At 40.3% G+C, this 24042-nt stretch overlaps 1 protein-coding gene and 1 pseudogene across 4 annotated transcripts in view; one reads left to right on the top strand and one right to left on the bottom strand.

Annotated features, from left to right (window-relative positions):
- CDCA4 (cell division cycle associated 4) overlaps positions 1-18550 on the top strand; it is a 39625-nt gene extending 21075 nt beyond the window's left edge. For all 4 annotated transcript variants that reach the window (XM_077128375.1, XM_077128373.1, XM_077128376.1 and 1 more), the window contains exon 3: positions 18292-18550. The gene's annotated coding sequence lies outside the window, so the exon portion shown is untranslated. The remainder of the gene's footprint in view (positions 1-18291) is intronic.
- Positions 1-23832, bottom strand: part of LOC143655507 (acyl-coenzyme A diphosphatase NUDT19-like) — a 30292-nt pseudogene extending 6460 nt beyond the window's left edge.
- Between the last annotated feature and the right edge of the window lie 210 nt (positions 23833-24042).

Here is a 24042-nt window from a genome sequence, read left to right on the forward strand (position 1 = left end):
GGGAACAGGCCAACCCTTTAGAACAGAAGAGTTGCAGCCAGACTACCCCCAATCCCCAAGGGATGTGCGCCACCCTCTGAGGTGTGGGACACCAAAAATCTTCCTGAACATCGAGGTGGAAGGCTCACCCTCTGCCTTTGGGGCGAACTCCCCATCTCCACATGCATGGATGGACCCTCTCTCGTTGAGATTTCTTGGCCTCAGACCTTAGCTTCCATGGTTCTGTCTTTGAAATGATTTTTACTTCAGCTGTCCCTTTTAGGTCCTTCTTAGTCCAGACTTGCAGTGGTTCCATTTATACAGATCTTGCAAAAAATACTTGTTGGTTTTCCATGTAGCACACAGGGAACAAAACCATCAATCAGACAACAGGATTTTCCACAAATTCTTTCTGGATAAATCCATTTCCAATCCTGACTTCCTCCAAAATGGCTATTTCCATCTTTGGCTAAATCCTCATGTGAGGCCCTATTCTCTGGGATTGCACTTTCTGGAAGCCCAGAATTTTCCAGACAATCAATTTCTGGTTTCTTTCTCAACTTCACCCTACCCTGTCACATTTTACTATAAACTCCAAGGAACAACCAGGCAGCATTTTCCACATTTAGTTTGGAAATCTCTTCTGCTAAGCTCCCATGTCGTTGCTTTCAAATTCTACCTTTCATGCAACACCAGGACTAACTTTTTTGTTGTTAGTATTTAAAATATTATTTTTATTTGGTATTCCAAATATTTTTAAAAATAAATCTGAAATTCCATTCTAAATGATCCCTTATACCAAATTCAGCCCATTTCAAGGATTAATCATGCAATAGCATATTATGTTCATGATCACTATAGCACTTATCATATTGAAATATAGTTTTAAACAGTTTATGTATAAACAGATTATAAATATAAATGTTATATATTAAAAATTTTTTACTGTATAGTATAACATATATACAAAGCAAAGAAATAAAAAAGCAATTGTTTTCAAAGCATTCTTCAATAAGTGATTACAGGACAGATCCCAGAGTTTGTCATGGGCTACCATATGATCCTCTCATATTTTTCCTTCTAGCTGCTCCAGAGTATAGAAGGCTAGAGGGCTTAAATATTTTTTTATCACCACAATAAGCTTTTTTCATTCTTTTTTTTTGTGAAAGGTAACATATATACAAAAAAGCTATAAATTTCAAAGCACAGCACCACAATTAGTTGTAGAACATATTTCAGACTTTGACATGGGTTACAATTTCACAATCTTAGGTTTTTACTTATAGCTACTCTAAACTATGGGAGACTAAAAGAAATATCAATTTAATGATTCAGCATTCATATTCATTTGTTAAGTCCCATCTTCTCTGTATAACTCCACCATCACCTTTGATCTTTCCATACTTCTCTTTGGGGTTGTTTGGGCTGTGGCAATCCTAAATTTTTTATATTGGAAGGGTCTGTTACTAATATGGGGTAAAGAAATGGAACTCTCTGATGTTCTAGAGAGGCTGGGCTAGGTTTCAGGACTTATCTGGACCAGGGACCAATCTGGAGGTTGTAGGTTTCTGGCAACTTACTCTAGTTCCTGGAACCCTTGTGGAATCTTATAAATTGCCTTAGGTGTTCTTTAGGATTGGCTGGAATGGTCCTGGTTGGGGGTTGGCAGGTTATAATAGGTAGCAAGGTCCATATGAAGCTTGTGTAAGAGCAACCTTCAGAGTAGCCTCTCGACTCTATTTGAACTCTCTCTGCCACTGATTCTTTATTAATTACACTTCTTTTCCCCCTTTTGGTCAGGATGGAATTGTTGATCCCATGGTGCCAGGTCTGGACTCATCCCTGGGAGTCCTCTCCCACATTGCCAGGGAGACTTTCACCTCTGGATGTCATGTCCCACGTAGGGGGGAGGGCAATGATTTCACTTGCAGAGTTGGGCTTAGAGACACTGAGGTCACATCTGAGCAACAGCAGAGGTCCTCCAGAAGTAACTCTTAGGCATGGCTGTAGGTAGTCTAGCTTCTATGCTGCCTACATAAGCTTCACAAGAGTAAGCCTCATGGGACTTCCTGGAAGATGGCGGCTTAGTAAGACGCGCGGATCTTAGTTTCTTCTCCAGGACAGCTACTAGGGGAGTAGAAATGATACAGAAAGCGCCCAAAGCCACAACAGAGATAAAAAAGACAGCGTACCCCATCCTGGAACGGCTGGCTGGCTGAGAGAAGCAGCTCGGGTGAGATCGCCGAGGCGCGCGGGCTTCACCAGGCGGGGCGGCAAGCGGCCGGAGTTACTCCCTTCCCCCTTCCCGGGCCGGCTGGGAGAACTGGAGAGGCGGTCCCGGCTGGCGCCCACACCACGCGCAGCCCCCCGGACCAACTGAGAGAATTGGATCGGAAATCCCCAGGCCGCGGAGAACGGTGACGGGTGGGGGAGGCCCCTTCCAAACCCGTGACTCCCGGAGAACGTGCACTCTCCCGGGCGGGCCGCTGCCGCTGGCGCCCTCCCGCCACGCTTGTCACCCAGGGCCGACTAGGAAATTCGGACGGGCTCTTTCCCGGGCTGCGGCGACCAGCAACCCTCCCTGCGTTCGGACCCTGGGCCGGCTCAAGCCGCTTCGGCTAGCGAACCCCCCCGGACTGCGAGAGTTTTCCAAAGTTTAAGGTCCCACAGCACCTTTTACTGGTGGGACCCGCAGACAAACGTGTGCCACGAGCGCCACCTACTGGGGAGGATAAGAAAAACAGAACCCAGAGATTTCACAGGAAAATCTTCCAAACTTTTGGATCCAATACCCAGGGAAATCTGTCTAAATGCGCAGACGCCAACAGAAGATAACGGATCACGCTCAAATAATTGAAAATATGGCCCAGTCAAAGGAACAAACCAATGGTTCAGATGAGATACAGGAGCTGAGACAACTAATGCTAAATATACGAACAGAAATGGAAAACCTCTTCAAAAACGAAATCGATAAATTGAGGGAGGACATGAAGAAGACATGGGCTGAACATAAAGAAGAAATAGAAAAACTGAAAAAACAAATCACAGAACTTATGGAAGTGAAGGACAAAGTAGAAAAGATAGAAAAAACAATGGATACCTACAATGATAGATTCAAAGAGACAGAAGATAGAATTAGTGATTTGGAGGATGGAACATCTGAATTCCAAAAACAAACAGAAACTATCGGGAAAAGAATGGAAAAATTTGAACAGGGTATCAGGGAACTCAAGGACAATATGAACCGCACAAATATACGTGTTGTGGGTGTCCCAGAAGGAGAAGAGAAGGGAAAAGGAGGAGAAAAACTAATGGAAGAAATTTTCACTGAAAATTTCCCAACTCTTATGAAAGACCTAAAATTACAGATCCAAGAAGTGCAGCGCACCCCAAAGAGATTAGACCCAAATAGGCGTTCTCCAAGACACTTACTAGTTAGAATGTCAGAGGTCAAAGAGAAAGAGAGGATCTTGAAAGCAGCAAGAGAAAAACAATCCATCACATACAAGGGAAACCCAATAAGACTATGTGTAGATTTCTCAGCAGAAACCATGGAAGCTAGAAGACAGTGGGATGATATATTTAAATTACTAAAAGAGAAAAACTGCCAACCAAGACTCCTATATCCAGCAAAATTGTCCTTCAAAAATGAGGGAGAAATTAAAACATTCTCAGACAAAAAGTCACTGAGAGAATTTGTGACCAAGAGAACAGCTCTGCAAGAAATACTAAAGGGAGCACTAGAGTCAGAACCGAAAAGACAGAAGAGAGAGGTATGGAGAAGAGTGTAGAAAGAAGGAAAGTCAGATATGATATATATAATACAAAAGGCAAAATGGCAGAGGAAAATGTTATCCAAACAGTAACAACACTAAATGTTAATGGACTGAATTCCCCAATCAAAAGACATAGATTGGCAGAATGGATTAAAAAACAGGATCCTTCTATATGCTGTCTACAGGAAACACATCTTAGACCCAAAGATAAACATAGGTTGAAAGTGAAAGGTTGGGAAAAGATATTTCATGCAAATAACAACCAGAAAATAGCAGGAGTGGCTATACTAATATCCAACAAATTAGACTTCAAATGTAAAACAGTTAAAAGAGACAAAGAAAGACACTATATACTAATAAAAGGAACAATTAAACAAGAAGACATAACAATCATAAATATTTACGCACCGAACCAGAATGCCCCAAAATACGTGAGGAATACACTGCAAACACTGAAAAGGGAAATAGACACAAATACCATAATAGTGGGAGACTTCAATTCCCCACTCTCATCAATGGACAGAACATCTAGACAGAGGATCAATAAAGAAATAGAGAATCTGAATATTACTATAAATGAGCTAGACTTAACAGACATTTATAGGACATTACATCCCACAACAGCAGGATACACCTTTTTCTCAAGTGCTCATGGATCATTCTCAAAGATAGACCATATGCTGGGTCACAAAGCAAGTCTTAACAAATTTAAAAAGATTGAAATCATACACAACACTTTCTCGGATCATAAAGGAATGAAGTTGGAAATCAATAATAGGCGGAATGCCAGAAAATTCACAAATACCTGGAGGCTCAACAACACACTCTTAAACAACGAGTGGGTCAAAGAAGAAATTGCAAGAGAAATTAGTAAATACCTCGAGGCAAATGAAAATGAAAACACAACATATCAAAACTTATGGGACGCAGCAAAGGCAGTGCTAAGAGGGAAATTTATTGCCCTAAATGCCTATATCAGAAAAGAAGAAAAGGCAAAAATGCAGGAATTAACTGTTCAATTGGAAGAACTGGAGAAAGAACAGCAAACTAATCCCAAAGCAAGCAAAAGGAAAGAAATAACAAAGATCAGAGCAGAAATAAATGAAATTGAAAATATGAAAACAGTAGAGAAAATCAATAAGACCAGAAGTTGGTTCTATGAGAAAATCAATAAGATTGATGGGCCCCTATCAAGATTGACAAAAAGAAGAAGAGAGAGGATGCAAATAAATAAGATCAGAAATGGAAGAGGAGACATAACTACTGACCTCACAGAAATAAAGGAGGTAATAACAGGATACTATGAACAACTTTACGCTAATAAATACAACAATTTAGATGAAATGGACGGGTTCCTGGAAAGACATGAACAACCAACTTTGACTCAAGAAGACATAGATGACCTCAACAAACCAATCACAAGTAAAGAAATTGAATTAGTCATTCAAAAGCTTCCTAAAAAGAAAAGTCCAGGACCAGATGGCTTCACATGTGAATTCTACCAAACGTTCCAGAAAGAATTAGTACCAATTCTCCTCAAACTCTTCAAAAAAATCGAAGTGGAGGGAAAACTGCCTAATTCATTCTATGAAGCCAACATCACCCTCATACCAAAACCAGGCAAAGATATTACAAAAAAAGAAAACTACAGACCAATCTCTCTAATGAATACAGATGCAAAAATCCTCAATAAAATTCTAGCAAATCGTATCCAACAACACATTAAAAGAATTATACATCATGACCAAGTAGGATTCATCCCAGGTATGCAAGGATGGTTCAACATAAGAAAATCAATTAATGTAATACACCATATCAACAAATCAAAGCAGAAAAATCACATGATCATCTCAATTGATGCAGAGAAGGCATTCGACAAGATTCAACATCCTTTCCTGTTGAAAACACTTCAAAAGATAGGAATACAAGGGAACTTCCTTAAAATGATAGAGGGAATATATGAAAAACCCACAGCTAATATCATCCTCAATGGGGAAAAATTGAAAACTTTCCCCCTAAGATCAGGAACAAGACAAGGATGTCCACTATCACCACTATTATTCAACATTGTGTTGGAGGTTCTAGCCAGAGCAATTAGACAAGAAAAAGAAATACAAGGCATCAAAATTGGAAAGGAAGAAGTAAAACTATCACTGTTTGCAGATGATATGATACTATATGTCGAAAACCCGGAAAAATCCACAACAAAACTACTAGAGCTAATAAATGAGTACAGCACAGTAGCAGGTTACAAGATCAACATTCAAAAATCTGTAGCATTTCTATACACTAGTAATGAACAAGCTGAGGGGGAAATCAAGAAACGAATCCCATTTACAATTGCAACTAAAAGAATAAAATACCTAGGAATAAATTTAACTAAAGAGACAAAAAACCTATATAAAGAAAACTACAAAAAACTGCTAAAAGAAATCACAGAAGACCTAAATAGATGGAAGGGCATACTGTGTTCATGGATTGGAAGACTAAATATAATTAAGATGTCAATCCTACCTAAACTGATCTACAGATTCAATGCAATACCAATCAAAATCCCAACAACTTATTTTTCAGAAATAGAAAAACCAATAAGCAAATTTATCTGGAAGGGCAGGGTGCCCCGAATTGCTAAAAACATCTTGAGGAAAAAAAACGAAGCTGGAGGTCTCGCGATGCCGGACTTTAAGGCATATTATGAAGCCACAGTGGTCAAAACAGCATGGTATTGGCATAAAGAGAGATGTATCGACCAATGGAATCGAATAGAGTGCTCAGATATAGACCCTCTCATCTATGGACATTTGATCTTTGATAAGGCAGTCAAGCCAACTCACCTGGGACAGAGCAGTCTCTTCAATAAATGGTGCCTAGAGAACTGGATATCCATATGCAAAAGAATGAAAGAAGACCCATCTCTCACACCCTATACAAAAGTTAACTCAAAATGGATCAAAGATCTAAACATTAGGTCTAAGACCATAAAACAGTTAGAGGAAAATGTTGGGAGATATCTTATGGATCTTACAACTGGAGGCGGTTTTATGGACCTTAAACCTAAAGCAAGAGCACTGAAGAAGGAAATAAATAAATGGGAACTCCTCAAAATTAAACACTTTTGTGCATCAAAGAACTTCATCAAGAAAGTAGAAAGACAGCCTTCACAATGGGAGACAATATTTGGAAATGATATATCAGATAAAGGTCTAGTATCCAGAATTTATAAAGAGATTGTTCATCTCAACAACAAAAAGACAGCCAACCCAATTACAAAATGGGAAAAAGACTTGAACAGACACCTATCAGAAGAGGAAATACAAATGGCCAAAAGGCACATGAAGAGATGCTCAATGTCCCTGGCCATTAGAGAAATGCAAATCAAAACCACAATGAGATATCATCTCACACCCACCAGAATGGCCATTATCAACAAAACAGAAAATGACAAGTGCTGGACAGGATGCGGAGAAAGAGGCACACTTATCCACTGTTGGTGGGAATGTCAAATGGTGCAACCACTGTGGAAGGCAGTTTGGCGGTTCCTCAAAAAGCTGAATATAGAATTGCCATACGACCCAGCAATACCATTGCTGGGAATCTACTCAAAGGACTTAAGGGCAAAGACACAAACGGACATTTGCACACCAATGTTTATAGCAGCGTTATTTACAATTGCAAAGAGATGGAAACAGCCAAAATCTCCATCAACAGACGGTGGCTAAACAAACTGTGGTATATACATACGATGGAATACTATGCAGCTTTAAGACAGGATAAACTTATGAAGCATGTATTAACATGGATGGACCTAGAGAACATTATGCTGAGTGAGTCTAGCCAAAAACTAAAGGACAAATACTGTATGGTCCCACTGATGTGAACAGACATTCGAGAATAAATTTGGAATATGTCCTTGATAACAGAGTCCAGCAGGAGGTAGAAACAGGGTAAGATAATGGCCAATTGGAGTTGAAGGGATACAGACGGTGTAACAGGACTAGATACAAAAACTCAAAAATGGACAGCACAATAATACCTAATTGTAAAGTAATCATGTTAAAACACTGAATGAAGCTGCATCTGAGCTATAGGTTTTTGTTTTGTTTTGTTTTGTTTTGTTTTGATTTTACTATTATTACTTTTATTTTTTTCTCTATATTAACATTCTATATCTTTTTCGGTTATGTTGCTAGTTCTTCTAAACCAATGCATATGTACTAAGAAATGATGATCATGCATCTATGTGATGATGTTAAGAATTAATGATTGCATATGTAGAATGGTATGCTCTCTAAATGTTGGGTTAATTTCTTTTTTCCGTTAATTAAAAAAAAAAAAAAGAGAGAAGGGATAATTGGAGCTGAAGGGATACAGACTGTACAACGGGACTGGATATAAAAACTCAGAAATGGACAGCACAATACTACCCAATTGTAATGCAATTATGTTAAAACACTGAATGAAGCTGCATGTGAGGTATAGGTTTTTTGTTTTTGTTTGTTTTTTTTTTCTTTCTATTATTGTTTTAATTCTTATTTTGTTGTCTTTTTATTTCTTTTTCTAAATCGATGCAAATGTACTAAGAAATGATGAATATGCAACTATGTGATGTTATTAAGAATTACTGATTGTACATGTAGATTGGAATGATTTCTAATTGTTTTGTTAATTCTTTTTTTAATTAATAAAAAAAAAATAGGGACACAAAAAAAAAAAAAAAAAGAGTAAGCCTCATGATCAAGGGCATGACCTATTGTTTTGGGTGTCCCTAAAGTTTGATACAGTACCAGGGGATTCCCTGATGGTAAGGTTTAATTAATTCCATATTCTTTCTCCCCTCCCTCAGGAGACTTTACCAATACTTTTTATCTGCTAAATATACTCTAGAATGTTTCCAGACATTACAATAATCTATACAGGATTAAAGGACCTCTTTCTTATTCTGTGCTCCCTGTGTTTCAGTTGTTAAAATGAGCTATGCAGATAGGTTGAATTAGATTATGCACCTCAGAAAATTTCTGTTCCAGACCAAATGAACCTTTCTTCCATTGGTCTCAAAGAGTATGTGTGGTTCCAAAATATAGACACTGTCTTCCTTACCCCCATGTTCTGAATTACTTTAACTCCAACCTGTTCGGCTTTGTTCTTATTCCTAAATATCAGGTTATATATATATATATATATATATATATATATAACAGCCTCTCAAAATCCAGAAATAATAATCACCACTCCAGACTTAATGTATCTGCTCTAAAAGCTTACATATAGGCCACTGTTTTCTCATAAGCATTTTCTAAAGGTGACCACACCATTGTTGTTCTTTTCTTTCAGGCTTATTTTTGTCTCACCAAATGTCCCACATGTTCATTCACATCGTTGCATGCCTCAGGACTTTGTTCCTTTTTGTAGCAGCACAATCTTCGTTCCTAAGTAAACACCACCATTCGCCAATCTACTTCTCCGTCAGTGCGTCCTTCAGCCACCTGCCTTCATCGGGCTTCATGTAGAGGGCCCAAAGTCCACAGTCCATCAGCATTCTCAACTTTAGATAATTTAATTGTTCCCAAGAGACAGAAAACCAATAAACACACCCTCGCCAAATAGGAAATCTAAATCTCCTCTTAACTCTTGTCCCTCGCCCCACTATTTACCTCTGCTGTTGCTGTGGTGGTGCTGATGGTTTCCTTTTGAACATAGCTCATAGCATGCAATAGCAGTTTTCTCCCTGTACCTTGGACTTAAACACTCTTTATACAAGAACCATATATTTGAAGTAATTTTTACGAGAACGAATTCATATTTCTAGTGTGAATCAGTGGAACACATAGGTCTATAAAACCTCTTTCAATCTTGCTCATCTTCAGTATGGCAATATTACTTCTAGACCAACTATAGAACCATCTTCACTCCTATCCACTCCCTTACAATTAAGTTCAACCTCATTAGCTGACGGTTCACCCATCTGTAGCTTCTATGTATCCTAAGTCCCCTATATTCTGTATTATAAGCCTCTGATTATACTTTTATGCTGGTCATAAAAGTGGACTCATACAGTATCTATCCTTTTTGTGTCTGGTTAATTTCGCTCAGCATTATGTCCTCATGGCTCATCCATCTTTTCATATGCTTCAGAGCATCATTTTGTCTTACTGCTGCATAATATTCTATTGTATGTATATACTATATTTTGTTGATCCACTTTTCTGTTGATGGGCATCTGGTTTACTTCCATCTTTTGGCGATTGTGAATAATGATGCTATGAACATATGTGCAAATGCCTGTTTGTATCATTACTTTCAGCTCTTCTGGGTATATACCAAGAAGTGCTATTGCTGAGTCATAGGGCAACTCAATATTTAGTTTCCTAAGGAACTGCCAAACAGTCTTCCATAGTGGTTATACCATTATACATTCCCACCAGCAGTGCATAAGTGTCCCAATTTCTCCACATCCTCTCCAATATTTATAGTTTTCCTGTTTGTTTAATAGCAGCCATTCTTATAAATGTGAAGCGGTATCTCATTGTAGTTTTGATCTGCATTCCCCTTATAGCCAATGAAAATGAGCATCTCTTCATATGCTTTTGAGCGATCTTTATTTGCTCTTCAAAAAATGCCTATTCATATCTTTAGCCCATTTAATAATTTGTTCTTTTGTTGCTGAGTTATAAGATTTCTTTGTATATACAGGAAATCAAATCTTTGTCTGATATGTGATTTCCAAATATTTTCTCCCATTATGTTGGCTGCCTCTTCACCTTTTTGACGAAGTCTTTTGAGGTGCAGAAGCATTTGATTTTGAGGAGTTCCCATTTATTTAGTTTTTCTTTTGTTGCTTGTGCTTTGGGCATAAAGTTTAGGAAGCTACCTTCTATTACTAGGTCTTGAAGATGTTTCCCTACATTTTCTTCTAGAAGCTTTATGGTGCTAGTTCTTATATTTAGGTGTTTGATCCACTTTGAGTTAATTTAATGTGTAGGGTGTAAGATAGGGGTCCTCTTTCATTCTTTTGGCTATTGATGTCCAGTTTTTCCATGCCCAATTATTGAAAAAACTATTTTGTCCCAGTTCAGAGGATTTGGGGGCCTTGTGAAATACCAGTTGACCAGAGATTTGGTGGTCTATTTCTGCACTCTCGATTCTATCCCATTGGTCAATGCTTCTGTCTTTGTGCCAGTACCATGCTGTTTTGACCACTGTGGCTTTATAATATGTTTTAAAGTCAGGGAGTGTTAATCCTCCCATTTCATTCTTCTTTTTTAGTTTGCTTTTAGCTATTAGGGGTCTCTTTCCCTTCCAGATGAATTTGGTAGTTAGCTTTTCCAAATCTTCAAAGTAGGTTGTTGTAATTTTTATTGGTACTGTGTTGAATTTATAGATCAATTTGGGGAGAATTGACATCTTAACTATATTTAGCCTTCCTATCCATGAGCAAAGAATATCTTTCCACCTATTTAGATCTCCTTTGTTTTCTTTTAGCAGTGTTATGCCATTTTCTGTGTACAAGTTCTTTACATCCCTAGTTAAGTTCATTCCTATTTTTTTTATTCTTTTAGTTGCGATTTTGAATGGAATTTTTTCCTTAACTGACTGCTCAGCTAGGTCATTGCTTGTGTATAGAAATGTTACTGATATTTGCATATTAATTTTATAGCCTGCCACTTTACCGAATTTGTTTATTAGCTGAAGTAAATTTGCTGTAGATTTCTCAGGATCTTCCAAGTATAGTATCATATCATCTGCAAATAATGTGAGTTTTACTTCTTTCTTTCCAATTTGGATGTCTTTTATTTCCTTGTCCTGCCTGATTGCTCTAGCTAGAACTTCTAGCACAATGTTCAGTAGTAGTGGCAGCAGTGGGCATCCTTCTCTTGTACCTGATCTTAGGGGGAAAGTTTCAGTCTCTATCAGTTTTTCATACATTCCCTCTATCATATTGAAGTAGCTTTGATCCATATCTTTTGCAGTGTTTTTATCAGAAAAGGATGCTGACTCTTGTTGAATGCTTTTTCAGCATCAATTGAGATGATCATGTGATTTTTCCCTTTCGATTTATTAATGTGCTGTATTACATTAATTGATTTTCTTGTGTTGAACCATCCTTGCATTCCTGGTATAAACCCCACTTGGTCATGGTGTATAATTCTTTTAATGTGCTGTTGGATTCAATTTGCTAATTTTTTTTTAAGAATTTTTGCATCTATGTTCATTAAGGAGATTGCCCTGTAGTTTTCCTTTAGCATAGCATCTTTACCCGGTTTTGGTATTAAAATGATATTAGCTTCATAAAATGAGTTAAGTAAAGGTCCTTTTTTTCTCAGTTTTTTTGAAAAGTTTTAGCAGGATTCTTATTAGTTCTTTATGGAATGTTTGATAAAATTCCCCTGTGAAGCCATCTGGCCCTGGGCTTTTCTTTGTAGGGAGATTTTTGATGACTGATTGAATCTCTTTATTTGTGCTTGGTTTGTTGAGAATCTATTTCTTCCTGAAGAAAAAGCTTGTTTGTGTGTCTTCAGGAATTTGTCCATTTCATCTGAGTTGTCTAGTTTGTTGGCATATAGTTCTTCATAGTAACTTCTTATAAAGCCTTTTTCTTTCTTTCTTTTGCATGTGAAGGCACCGGGAATTGAACCTGGGTCTCTGGCATGGCAGGCGAGAACTCTGCCTGCTGAGCCACCATGGCCTGCCTTCTTATGATTTTATTTCTTCAGGGTCTGTGGTAACGCACCCCTTCTCATTTCTGATTTTGTTTATTTGCATCCTCTCTTTTTTTTCTTTGTCAGTCTTGCTAGTGGCCCATCAATTTTATTAATTTTCTGAAAGAACCAACTTTTGGTTTTATTGATTCTTTCTATTGTTCTTTTATTCTCCCATTCATTTATCTCTGCTTTAATCCATATTATTTCTCTTTTCCTATTTGCTTTGGGGTTATTTTGCTGTACTTTCTCAAGTTTCTCCAGGTTTACTGTTAAGTTCTCAGTTTTTTCTCTTTCTTGTTTTTTAATATAGGCATATAGGGCAATAAATTTCCCTCTCAGCACAACCTTTGCCACATCCCATAAGTTCTGATAAGTTGTATTCTCATTTTCATTCATCTCCAGATAGCTACTGATTTCTCTATCAATTTCTTCTTTCACCGATTGATTGTTTAAGAGTGTGTTATTTAATCTCCATTATTTGTGAATATTCTCATTCTTTGCTGGTTATTGAGATCCAGCTACATCCCAATGTGACCAGAGAAAGTGCTTTGAATAATTTAAATATTTTTATATTTATAAAGACCCCATTTTGTGCCCCAGCATATGATCTGTCTTGGAGAATGTTCTATGAGCACTAGAGAAGAATGTATAACCTTGTCCTTTGGGATGCAATGACCTATATATGTCTGTGAGGTCTAATTCATTTATGAAGTTATTTAACTTCTCTGTTTCCTTGTTGATCTTCTGTCTTGTTGTTCTATCTATAGAGGAGAGTGGTGTATTGAAGTCTCCTACTATTATTGTTGAAACATCTATCGCTTCCTTCAATTTTTGCCAATGTCTGTATCTTGTACTTTGGTGCTCCTTGATTGGGAGCATAAGCATTTATGATTGTTGTATCTTCTTGGTGAATTGACCCTTTAATTAGTATATAGTGTCCTTCTTTGTCTCTTATGATGTCTTTACATTTAAAGTCTATTTTGTACGATATTAGTGTAGCTACTCCTGCTTTCTTTTGTTTACAACTTGTGTGGAAAATCTTTTTCCATCCTTTCACTTTCAATCTATTTGTATCCTTGTGTCTCAGATGAGTCTCTTGGAAGCAGCATAAAACTGGATTATGTTTCTTGATCCATTTGTCAATCTGTATCTTTTAACTGGTAAGTTTAGTCTGTTAACATTCAAAGTTATTACTGAAAATGTGTTTCTTGATTCCATCATCTTATCTTTCTTTTTTTATTTGTCAGATCTATATATTCTTTCCCCCCTTTCTCTTTGTATTCTTGAAATTACCCTTAGTGGTACCCTTCAGTTCCGTGCCCTCCTCCAGACCTCCCTCTTCTTTCTTTTTTTCAGCTGGCAGAACTCCTTTTAGTATTTCTTGTAGGGCTGGTCTCTTACTGACAAATTCTCTCAGGAATTCTTTGTCTGTGAAAACTTTAATCTCTTCCTCAATTTTGAAGAACAATTTGGCTGGGTACAGAATTCTTGGCTGGAAGTTTTTCTCTTTCGGGATTTTGAGTATATCATACCACTGCCTTTTCATCTCCAGGGTGCTAGCTGAATAGTCTGAAGTTAGTCTTATTTGGTTTCCATTGTATGTAGTAGATTGTTTTTCTTTTGCCACTTTCAGGGTTTTCTGCTTCTCTTCAATATTTGACAGACTGATTAGTATGTGCCTTGGGGAAGGCCTATTTGGATTTATTCTGTTAGGAGTTCTTTGGGCTTCTTTGACTTGTATATTTATGTCCTTTATAAGGGTTGTGAGGTTTTCCCCCATTATATCCTCAACTGTTCTTCCTAGTCCTTTACTCCTGTCTTCTTCTTCTGGGACACCAATGATTCTTATATTTGTGCACTTTGTTTTGGCTATCATTTCCCTGAGATCCAATTCAAATTTTTCCATCCTTTTTTCTATTTGCTGTTTGGAGTGTTTGAAATCAGTTATCCTGTCCTCTATATCACTTATTCTTTCTTTTGTCTCTTCAAATCAGCTGTTGTGTTTTAATTTGATCATTAGGCAGGGCTATATCTGTCTGCATTGTGATATGCTTAGTGATCTGCTGTCTTTGCGGCATGTAAATATCTTGATTGATTACTTTGGGAGTTGATTTCTTTCAGTAGTCTAAGGCCTTGTGTTTGTGGGATGGTTGTAAGCAGGGAGCAGGGCACAGGGTGGGGCACTCAGTGTGGTGATATGTTTCAGGGGAGGTATAAGCACAGGTTGGGGATGTTATTCTGATGCTTGTGAACATGGGCACCCAGTGGCCAAGGAGGATGTAGCTGTGCGGGTGCACTGGTCTGGGGGGTGTAATTGTGGTGTGCACTGGTCTAAGGCATGGGGCCGTTTGTGCACATGTGTAGAGTTGTGGCAGCAGGTCAGCATTATGCCTTTATGCATTGGAGGCAGATGTAACCCGGCTGCATAGGTCAGCACTTTCTCAGAGATGGGAAGTGAGGCTGAGGGCTGTGCACATGCGCGATTCTAGGACTGCTATAAAATGCGGTTCCCAGAGCTAAATGATGTGATCAGAGGCCTGTGCGCATGTGCGGGCCTGGGAGTGCTGTAAATGGATGCACAGAGCTTGGGAGTAGGGTGGGGTGAGGCTGTGCGACACTATGGGTGGGGGTGGGGTGGGGGGATGGGCAGGGGTAGTTTAGGTATGGAGGTTAGTGCCCACAGCCTTTATGCACTGGCAACAACCTGCAGGGAACAGTGAGGGAGAGGTAGTGCTCAGGAGGCATTTAGGAGAGGGGGGTTGGCTGCACTTGGAGTGGGGGTGGGGGGCAGGTACATGTACTGGGGTCTGGTGGGGTGAGGGTGCCCGGAGTGCAGGGAATGGGAGTGGGTGACAGGGTTCAGGTGGGGTGTAGGGTGAGTCACCATTCATGGGGCTGCACTGGTGAGGGCAGCACACCCAGGGAACGTGGCCTGGCTTATTTCTTAGTCCTGGGCTCCCATCTGTACACTCCCATGGGCTCCACAGCTCCACACCTCTGCACCAGGCTCCAGCTTTTTGCCTCTCAGTTCCTCGGCCTCTGTAACCAGGGCTGCCCCATGTGATGCAGAAGACTCTCCCAGGTCAGCCACACTCCCGAATTACCACCTCAGCTGCCCTCCACCAGGACTCAACTTTGTCAAATTCTCTGCCACTTTAAGATAAGAGTCGCAGGCAGTGCAATGGTGGCTCAGTGGCAGAATTCTTGCCTGTCATGCCAGAGACCCAGGTTCAATTCCCAGACCCTTCCCATGCCAAAAAAAGTAATTATAAAAACAGATTTTAAAAAAAGTTGCTTTACTTCTAGTTTGCAATGACACATTCATTATTTCTGTCTAATGCCTCATCAGAGATATCTTTAGAGTTTACTTTTCTACCAACAGTCTCTTCAAAGAAATTCAGGCCTTTTTTACTAAGCATATCACGGTTGTTCCAGAATCTTTCCCTTATCCATGTAAAAAGCCATTCCAACATGTTTGTTGTTTGCAAATTGCAGCACCCCAGTTCTCTGGTACCAAAATCTGTTTTGGTTCGCTAAGCTACTGGAATGCAATATACCCAAAAGGACCAACTTTTATAAAGGGATTTTATTAAGTAACAATTTTGCAGTCCCAAGGCTTTAAATATGTCCAAACTAAGGCATCCAGAGAAAGATAACTTGACTCCCAAGAAAGGACAATGTCTGTCACATGGGAAGGCATGTGGCTTGAATCTGCTGGTCTTTGTTCCTAGTTCCATTGCTCCCAGCTTCTGATTCCAATAGTTTCCTCTCTAAGTGGCTGTGGGCCCTCATGTAGCTGCTCTAGGCACAACTCTGAGTTTCATCTTTTCCTTAGCATCTCCTGGGACTGGAGATTTCTTCTCTTTGGGTTCTATTTCTGTGAGTCCTTGCTTTACACTCATGTTTTTTCTGTCTCAATCCCCTAAAGTTTGTGTCTGTGTCAGTTGTTTTAAGGACTCCAGTAAATTAATCAAGATACTCTTTGAATGGATGGACTCACATCTCCATCTAATCAAAAGGTCACACCTATAATTGGCAGGTCACATATCCATGAATTAATCTAATCAAAAAGTCACACCCACAATTGGATGGGTCACATCTCCCTAGAAACAACCTGATCAAGAGTTCCCACCCTACAGTATTGGATCAGTATTTTTAAAAAATGACTTTTCTGGGGTACATAACAGTTTCAAACCAGCAAAGGCTGGCATCAGGAGAAACCCATTAGTAAGTCCCAAATTAAACTCATGGGGAACTTTTTGCCTGGTGTGTTCTTTGGTTTTGGGGTTGAGCTGGGCTGGAACATTTGGTGAGCCAGTCAGGAGACCAAAGGGCCATTGGCTGTAAAAGGCATGAGTGCTAGGAAGTACGCTACCTGGTGGGAATCCTGTAAGGGCCTACAACGTCCATGGGGTTGGATAACTATTCCCTTAGGTGAATGGGGACAACTGAGGGGGTATGGAGATGCTTATAACTCCCCAGCTGGAGTAATAGCTCTTCTGCAACAGGCCTCAGGACAGTTAGGATTTCACAAGGACAAGGAAAGCTGCTAGTCTGCCATAGCTGTGGCCTGGTCACTTTTGGAGACTGTGATCAGCTATGGAAGAGGCCCTGAAGGCTATAGTGACAGTTCCCTGCTTGTAGGAGGAATGTAAGTTAGAGAAGGATATGTGGGTAGCCCAAGCAATGTTGAAAGATGCTTTAAATAAGAGGCTACACTGAGTAGATGAAAATTTGAAAGCATTTAGAATATTATTTCACTAGCGTAAAAGGGTGGAAGTTACCTAAGGCTCAAGTAAGACATATTCTAACTTCTCCCAGTTTTGGATCCCAAAGTCTGGGACCAGTGGATCGTTCTTCAGATGATTAGAATTCCCAGCCTGATGGGAGAAGGAGGATGAAAGGTGTAAGTTTGTTCCCCCTCTGAGCCAATGTAAGGTTAATTCAGAGCATACCCCAGCCCAACTGGGCCCCCAGGTGGACGGGGATGATGCCGCTGATGCAGCTCCAGCTCCAGCCACACCCACTGAGAAAAAAATGCATATTACAGGGTGAAATTTTATTGCCTCTGAATTGTGAGCGCTTGAGACTCAGCATAGGCAAAAACCCAAAAGAATTTTTATCAAATTAGCTACTGTAACTGTGGGATACTGGTGCAGATGGTATACTGTTCTCAGGGCATGAGATGAGTAAATTGTCCCCTCTTACCACCCATCCTTCTCTGCATCAACACATATGTTTGTTAGCCCCTAAAATAGAAATGAATTCACCACTTAATTGGCTAATATTCCAGTGAAAAGAGGTGTGGCCCAACGAGGGGGATATTTCTCATCAAATCCCTTATTGGAACACCACTGATGAACTGCAGGATACATTAAGGGGGTTAGGGATGAAGCATATGATTTACATGGAACAGATAGTATAACTTACACAGCAGGAATTAATGAGATAATTCTACACGTTGCTCCCAGCCAGTGATAAGAGACTTTAGTGCCCATTCTTAGCCCACTTGTAGGACAGCCTATCTCACAGGCTGCCCAAATGATTGCATACCTGGAAGAGATAGCTCATTTAAGATGAAGGAGAACTGGAGTCAGAGCTACAGGTAGCATCCTGAGAAGACATGATGGTCTGAACCAGGTGTTGCACAGACAAATGTAGAAACATCTAATAGCTGCTGGAGCTAAAATTGAGCATAATGATAGGCAGTCAAATGCAGTATTAATTGAACTGTGGCACATGCTGCCCAAGGAGCAGAGGTTTATTAAGGCAGTTCCAAAGTTTGCCTCTTTGCCACAAGGAATTAACACTCGATTCTTTATTATTCCCTTAAATAGGGCCAGTCAGCCTGTTTTCATCTTCACCTGGAAGAAGAATAAAGGATTTTCATCATGCTCCCACAAGGTTATTTATATGGCCCGATCATCTGCCACAGTCTCAGGGCAAAAGATCTGACGATGTGAAAAAGGGTAACACATTAGATTGCCATGTTAACCAGTAACTCTTTTTCAGAACTAAAAGAAGACTCAGGCTCATTGTTGCTTTGCCTTGGGAGTCTGAGATGAGTAATTGACCACAATAAATTGCAGTGCTGTGGCTGCCTTGTCAAATTCTTGGGATTGTTGGGGAATTGGAAACCTTTTGTTCCTCACTCATCCTAAATCTTAAAACCTGTATGTTTTGATTAGGAAAAGCTATCCCTGGTGAATGGGATACCTCCCAGCAGGCTGCTTTTAAAAAAGCCAAATGGTCTATTGTATGGTCTCAAGCTCTATGGGGTGGGGGGTGGGGGGGTGGATCCATGTGCCGTGTGGATTAGATGTGGCCAGTACTGATACTGGCTTTGGGTAGGGCTTTGACAATGGCACCAGGCAAAGTGAGCTTCCATTGGCTTTTGGGCTCAACTCTAGAAAGGAACCATACTGTGGTACAGTTCCTTAGAAAAACAACTGTGTGCTGCCTAAAATGCCTTACTCTGAGTTAAAGGATTAACTCAGAAATGCCCTGTGAAATTGATGACAGCCATCCCCATACAGGGGTGGATACAAAACACTGCCACTAAGCCTCACTCTGGCAGTGCACAATTCAACACATTAATGAAATGTAAAGCTTATCCACTACAGAGCAGTATTTTCAATAAGATCTCTTTAAGCACAAAATTGCACAATATCTTTGGGCCAGTTTCCTATGTGGAAGCAGTAGCTGTGCAGTGTAGTATAGACACTATATAGTGAAAACTGGGACTATGCAAAGCAGCTAATGGGCTGAATTAAGGTCTGTACGTATGGTCATTGTTCCTGATCCAGGAGATGCATTAATTATTTGTACTGACAATTGGACAGACAGTCTGGGGATACCCATTTATGGGAAACATCTGCCTGTAGCCGACTCATCTGGAGCCAAATGACATCCCCCCACCACCATTCCACAAATTGATTCTAAATGCTATAAACCCTGGTCCATCTCTGTTGTCTGTTGTTCAGGGTTTGAGATCAGAAGTTTCTTTTCTTATGGATTTTAATATTCAGCAGGTTCCTCATTATTGCACAAAGGGACAACACTGATCCTACAGAGAGAATGCCATAATTGAATGAGGCTGGGTTTCGTGCTAAATATTGCAGCTGCTCATTGACTAAGACAGACACAGACAGACACACTGGTGATGTCAGGGTATCACCAGCCTCAGTTCACAGCCCTGAGCAGCTGCTCCCACCCCTCTTAAATTAGTAACCCATGTAAGTGCTGTGAATGCAGGTAAAGGGGCAAGCAATGTTACAATTGCAATGAAGTAATGAGGTTACAAACCTTGCTCTTGCATGTGCCGCAACATTAGAAATTGGGGAAAGTAAGGTCAGTCGGCCATGGCCCTGGCCAATGCAGCCATGCCAGTTTGGAACCGTAAGCCCAGGGTATTGGGATCACCCAAATATTGTACTAACATAGCCCAGATGAAAAATTGAGTGATGGTAACTTTTAAACCACAATGTTGCTAAACCCATGTATTAACTTATTTCTGGTAATCATTCAGCCCATCCAAAGGTGCTATCCTGGGGGATTTTATTAGGTCCTGAAAGGAAAATAGAATATGATTGATTCCTTGCTTTGTTGAAAAGTGCTAACTTGTGGTTTTGTTTTCATTTAACTTGTGTAAAATGTGATTTTTGACATTTCTGGGGTGGACTGGACAGAACATCACAGTTGCTGAGAATACTCCATGTGTTCAACCTTTTTTTTTTATTTTAGAAAAGTCTTAATTAATAGCACATTGTTTCACAGAGAACATAAGGTTGTTATGGCACCTGCTAAGATGAAAAGTTAAATCACTCAAGAAGAAAAAATCGGATATATGAGATTTATAAAAGTGTCTCATGCAACCGTGTGATGCAAGAGTACAAAATCCATATGACAGACTGAGAAGCTGGCAGCTCCTATGAGGGGCCTCGACGAACTCCATAGGACAGGCTTACTGGCTGAAAAAGCAGTGAAAAGTCTCTCTTCCTTCTTAAAAATCTTCAACTGATTGGATCATTTCATTGGAGAGATCTCATAAGGAGACACGCCCTTAATTGACAGTAGATATAATCAGCCACAGCTGCAATCAACTGACTGATGATTTAATCAACTAGCTTTCTGGTTTAAAACAACCAGCCACAAAATATCCTTGCCGAAACAGGCCAGTTCTCGCCTCATCAGACAGCTGGGCACCATCACCAGGCTAGGCTGACACCAGAACGTGGCCACTGTGAGTACCTTGGAAAAGGAAAGGAGAATGTTTGAATATGGTTTTCTCTCTGTCAGAGTCTATTGTCATTCTAAAAATATATATACACACAGCTGGCTCGTCTTGTCCATATCATACACCAGCATATGGGATAGTGATTTTTTTATAGAGGTGAACAAAAATTATTTTCTCAATTTTGCTGACTAGGAAGATAAGGAAAGTACAGGTAGGCTCACAGTTGTTGCCTTAATTCAATTACATTACTCCTAACTGGGTCATTTAAAACAGTTCATCCTGTGAGAGTCTTCTATCCTACATAGTTTAATGTAATGCCTGGATACATCCCAGAGTATATTAGGCAGATAATCAAAAAGTATTGGTAAGGTCCCTTGAGGGATGGGAGAAAAAATATGTAACTATTAACATTTACCACAGGGAAAACCCTGATACCATGCCAAACATTAGGGACACCCAAATCAAGAGGCCAAGCCCTTGATCTTGAGGCTTGCTCTTGTGAAGCTTATGTATGTAGTGGAGAAGCTTAGCTTCCCTGTAGGTATGCCTAAGAGTCACTTCTGGAGGACCTCTTTTGTTGCTCACATGTGGCCATTTTCTCTCTAAGCCCAACTTTGCAAGTGAAATTATTGCCCTCCCTCCTTTGGTGGGACATGACATCCAGGGGTGAAAGTCTCCCTGGCAGCCCGGGTAATGACTCCGAGGGATGAGCCTGGCCCTGGCACCATGGGATCAACAATGCCATCCTGACCAAAAAGGGGAAAAGAAGTGTAACAAATAAGTTATCAGTGACTGAGAGAGTTCACATAAAGTCGAGAGGCTGCTCTGGAGGTCACTCTTATGCATGCTTCAGTTAGACATTGCTACCTATCATAACTTGCCAAACCCGAATTAGAAACATTCCAACCAATCCTAAAGAACAACTTGTGTGTCATATAAGATTCTACAAAGGTTCCATGCTCTAGCCTAACTTTCCAGAAACCTACAACCTCCAGATGGGTACCTAGAACAGAAAAGTCCTGAAACATAGAGGGGCCTACCTCTCCAAAACATCAACGATTTCCATCCCCCTATCCCGTATTATAGAAAAAGCTGGAATGGGCATAGCCCAAATACCCCTAAAGAGTGGGGAAAGAGAAAAGGTGATGGTGGAGGTTTACAGAGAAGGTAGGCTTTAACAAATGAGTATGATTGCTGAATCATTACACTGATATTTCTTTTAGTCTCCAGTATCTTTGAGCAGCTGGAAGTAAAAATCTAAAATTGTGGAATTATAACCCATACCAAACTCTGAAATCTGTTCTACAACTAATTGTTGTGATATGCTTTGAAATTTGTTGCTTTTTGTATATACGTTATTTTTCACAAAAAAGGAAAAAAACGTCGATTTTGATGATAAATGCACAGCCATATGATGATATTGTGAACCACTGATTGTACACTTTGGATGACTGGGGTTCTTTAGAGAAACAGAATCAGCCAGAGATATCTGTAAATATGAAATTTATAAAAGTGTCTCATGCAACTGTAGGGATGTAAGAATCCAAGGTCTGTAGGGCAGGCCTCAAGCTGGCAGCTCCAGTGAAGGTCCTCAACGAACTCTCAGGAGATGTGGGCTGGCTGAAGCCGTAAGATTGACTCTTCTGCATCCTACTTAGATGCCTTCCGGTGATTAGATTAAGAATCACTCGTTGCAGAAGACACTCCCAATCAGCTGTGGATGCAGCCAACATAGTCATGATTTAAGTCCATGAAATGTCCTCACAGCAGCAGACAGGCCAGTGCTTGCCCGACCAGACAACTGGGCACCACCTGGCCAAGGTGACGCATGAACCCGACCATCACACGTGGTAAGTGAATAGATAATATATATCAACAAAAAATTAAAAAAAAAAAAAAGTTTATTGGCTTTTCATTCCTGAACATTCAAGCTTGTTGATAGAAATAGGGATTAAGGAATACAGAATGTTAGCCAGGGTCCTTATGTTTAGATCTGGTATGTCTGTGATAAGGAAAGGCCAACTGTTCACTAGAAATATCTTTTAAAATTGTCCTTTATTAGTCCAAATGATAGACCATTTGGCATTAGGTAGAAACAAATTATTCATTATGTTGTAAATCTCTGTTTACTATATGCTAGTACTGTCTTGCTATCTAGAGAATACGAACAAAAACTATGGCTCTAGAACATGTGACTTTGTTCTTATGCTCCCTCTAAAGAATTCAGTTTATTAGCATTTATGTTTTTTAAAAGCTGATCCAAGTGTGTAAAAAAAAGAATAATTTAGCAAATGAGATTTTAGAGGGACAAAAATTGAACAAAAACTTGATGGTTACAGGGACCTACATTTATTAATGACAAATCTAAAAATAGACAGCAACGATATTTTTATTGGATTTTCTAAGGTCTATGGATCAGAACTCCATTTGTGTTGGATCACGTTGAGACTACATGTGGTGAAGCTGAGTGTGCACTGATCTGCCACTGTCGGTACCACTGGCCTGCCTTGGACAGTGACCCCAGTGCATGGACCACCCTGCTGGGGGGGGGGGGGCAGGGTGGAAGTCAGCACCTCCGAAGATCTGGAAGGGAATCTCAGCATTTAGGACTGGGTTCTCAGGTTTTGACAGTTGTTAGTGGAGTGGTTTAGTTCCCTTTCTGGCCATGGCGGCATCACTTTGTGAAGTTGATGTCTGTGTGTGTGTGTGTGTGTGTGTGTGTGTGTGTGTGTGTGTGTGTGTGTGTGTTGGGGGTGGGGGGAATCCTGGTGTTCTCTCGTCTCTTGTACTGTTGCTGTGGAATACAGATGCAACGTATTCCATTGCATTCACCATTGCATTCACTGCAATGGTGCATTGCAGTGCACCATTCCATTGGTGGACTGCTGGTAGGGGTGGATGGTGGTGGCCCAGGCGTCCGGACTCCCTCCCTCAGGGAAAAGGGTGGAGCCTTGAGCACGCAGCAGCTGTGTGACCAGAACACAGACGCTGATGGTCACTGGGCCTAATCACTGTCGAGGCTCTGGCATACAAGGCATCCCTCTCCCTCTTGCTTTTTCGCGGATCACTGATTTTCATTTACCCACAGGCTGCCGTTGGGGAAAGAGCCGGCTCCTGTTAGGAAGTCCCCAATTAAACTCATGGGAACATTTTGCCTGGTGTGTTCTTTGGTCTCGGTGTTGCTGGGTTGGAACTGAGTGTGAGCCCTGCGTGGTGGATGTTCAAGGGAAGCGCGTGGATATGAGGCGCGGGGTGGGCGCAGGCAGGCTTGTGTGCAGAATGCGTGTTTCTTGCGCCCCCTTCACCGGGCGCAGGTGCCTGCACTCTCCTCGTGTTTGTTCGCGAGGGAATC

This window comes from Tamandua tetradactyla, chromosome 14 (assembly GCF_023851605.1).
Source record: "Tamandua tetradactyla isolate mTamTet1 chromosome 14, mTamTet1.pri, whole genome shotgun sequence".
NCBI lineage: Eukaryota > Metazoa > Chordata > Mammalia > Pilosa > Myrmecophagidae > Tamandua > Tamandua tetradactyla.